This window comes from Anneissia japonica, unplaced genomic scaffold, assembly GCF_011630105.1.
Source record: "Anneissia japonica isolate Jap-2015-1 unplaced genomic scaffold, ASM1163010v1 scaffold55767_len12381_cov99, whole genome shotgun sequence".
Lineage (NCBI taxonomy): Eukaryota > Metazoa > Echinodermata > Crinoidea > Comatulida > Comatulidae > Anneissia > Anneissia japonica.
Window position 1 is genome coordinate 1 of NW_022693005.1, and position 3,131 is coordinate 3,131.

At 31.2% G+C, this 3,131-nt stretch overlaps 1 long non-coding RNA gene across 1 annotated transcript; it reads left to right on the forward strand.

Annotated features, from left to right (window-relative positions):
• The first annotated feature begins 59 nt into the window (after positions 1–59).
• On the forward strand, positions 60–2,428 carry LOC117100602. Its single transcript, XR_004444141.1, has 5 exons — positions 60–274; positions 761–821; positions 1,052–1,116; positions 1,452–1,506; positions 1,851–2,428. It is a non-coding gene; the product is annotated as an uncharacterized LOC117100602 (long non-coding RNA).
• Positions 2,429–3,131: the final 703 nt, after the last annotated feature.

Consider the following 3,131-nt stretch of genomic DNA (forward strand, 5'->3'; position numbering starts at 1 on the left):
ATCATTTGAATTTCTTCAATTTCAAACGAATGACCGCTGATTTTCGTATAATGTTTGTAGTATTTCAAATGAATGTACCCACTGTTGTCTTCTAATCGGGAGAATTTTGGCCGATATCGAAAAAAAGTTTGGCCGAATTTGGCCGTGAGATGGCGTGTGTTTTGCCGTGAGGCCTGCGTGAGGCCTGTCGACTATCTGGCAACCCTGGTTTTCAAGCTCGCGCGAAACTCTTGTTGGGTTTTGTTGTTCACCAAGAAAATATGGCTAGAAAATTGTAAGTTTAAACGTCATATATATGAATATGATTACTTTTGTTTCAATGATTGATAATGGTATAGGTATATCATAGAGTAAAAAATAACGTAAGCCTTCGATCAAAATCCAGATCTAAACTTCGCGAACGCCCTCCCCATGCCTAATACCTAGCTAGGCTAGGCCTAGATTGGCCTAGGCTAGGTCTATAGTAGGCCTAGGTCTAGACTACTACTACTACCATAAAGACATAAAACACTACAAGAATATATGGATTGAAGAAAAAATATTTAAAAAAATAAATTAGATACGAAAAATCAGCATCGGGCTATTTATTAATCCTAATTAGGCATGGCCTAGCTAGGGGTAGGCCAGGGCCTAAAAAATAAATGATGTAATGTTAATAATGAGTAGGCCTAGGCTAGGCCCTAGGCCTGTAATATATATGACATACTGTACCTAGGCCTAGGCCTAAGTTAGTAAATAGTCATTGATTTTACTTTTTCAGAATACTCTACCCACACAACTGCAAGTTCCGGAGTCAACTCTATCCAACAGCATTTTTGTATGTAAGTTATGGCCTATATTATTACTTTTTTTGTTAAATTGGATTTTAGTAACTTATGTGCTGTTTTATTTAGGCCTAGGTCAAGATATTTTATAGAGGTCTGAGGCCTGAGGCCTAGGTATGTTCGTGTTTTGGGTAGAGATTTCTTTTTCTTTCTTTTTTTTGTTAATACTGTAATACCTTGATGCAATTTTACAACACACATTTTGGGTCTATCTTTTTTTTTACCAGTTTTGTACCTGTTTCAGATGGACAACAAACACCAGGAGCAATACCCATTGTTGTAGGTTTTCAAGGTAGGCTGATTTTTACTGATAAGTTTTCCATAACCTTATTATATTGATCTTGTCTTAGAATACGGTCACCATGGCAGGCAAAACTACTTGTTTGTAATAAACTCAAATAGATAATAATAATAATAATAATAATAGTAAAAAAATCATATCAATTATAATAAATAACAAAAATAATAAAATAACCAAATATTAATAATAATAATAATACCAACAACAACAACACTGTTAATAATAATAATAATAAATAATAATAATAAACAATAATAATATAAAATAATATAAAATTATTAAATATAAATAATATTTCAATCAATGTATAATTGTATTAATTTCAGGAGCACCATTGACCATACCAGCAGATCAAGAATGAGCAATAAAAAAGATCAAAAGGTATTAGATATATGTCAATGTAAATGAACAAATATTACAGTATATATTCCTTCAATACCACTGACAATATTTAACTCAAACCTATTAAAGTTTTTGTTACTTTGCACCATAAAAACATCTTAATTTTTTATTTCTTTTTTTCTACTAATAAAATGAGGACTTAATGTATCTCTTAAAAATGAGTACTACTATGATGACCTCAAATACTAAGCACCTCACATCAAATGTATGTAATGTCATGTTGATTAATGCAATAATGGAACTTTATTCTTGAGTAAACTTTATCAACAAATGCCATTTATAATAATTTTTAAGGAATTTTAATTTATTTTTTTCCTATTTAGATGGGATGAAGAATGGACATTGATTTAGAAAAATAGATGCTCAATTCAAATATTTTTAGCTACAAATATAATTTGAAGAGCCGAGGTTTGCGATTAATGCATTCGGAGCGACAACGGACTGAAATTTATTACCATGAATTCTTTTATGTCCATTTTATTTTTAAGCTTATCTGAAGCAAGCCATGGCTGTTGGAGAGTTTCTAAAAGATGGTTAAAAAAGTTTGAATAACATTACAAAATTCTTGAAGCTTATCTGGAGCAAGCCATGGCTGTTGAAGAGTTTCTAAAAGATGGTTAAAATTGTCGTAAATAATGATATCCACGATTTTGGATGTTGCCAAAAACAACTCTGTTACTGACCGACCGAATGTTGGAACCATGTCTGCATATCGAGATGGATACGCAAAACGATAAAAAAAAACATACAAAATGCCTCGATTCCATCAAATACGGATCCACTTTTGCATCGCACTTCATGCGGAATACTTAAAACATTATAAAGTTGATAGATGTCGTCCTTTTCAAATCTTGAATTAAATAATGTTATTTTGTTAATACAAAAGTGTGTGTGTGTATATATATATTGATATTGGCTTGTGTGTGAGGAGCATATATATATATATATATATATCCTGGTTTCGACCCTTTAACGTCACTATTGGATAGGCTTATCTAATTGCTATGCTTATCTAATTGCTGTGTGCTTGTTTGTAAACTTGATATTTTGGTCAAATTAATGAATAATTGACACACTGCCTTAATTCAACTTTTATTATTTATTTTATTATTAAATTGTAATATTTTATTGATGTATGCTTAATATAATTTTAACTGGTGGTCATGGCTTAAAGTTTGATTCTAAACTTATTTTGGCCTCTTAATTCCACACACTTATTATGTACTGTATTATTATTCTTATTTCTTTTACTATTAAGTTTTTTTTGTTGTTGTACAATATTATGTATGTATATGTGAGTGAACAAATTAAATGAAATAAAAAAAAAACACCGCTATACAACTGCTTCTCTTTCGTTAAATAATGGTTTGAGATTCTTGTTTACGTGAGACTGCTAAATTTTGAAAGATGTTTAGCTATTGCTACATCTTTCTCTGGTCTGCTAAATGCTGAACAAACAGGTGGTGGTGGAGAACTGAGTTGTGGAATGGAGTTTTGTAGGTCTTTCTTCCCACTGCTACACAACTGGATTACGGTACCTCTGCTATAAGCTCATATTTTATACCTGGTTTTTTAGCCATTTCTTCCTATTTTTTCCTGTAAAG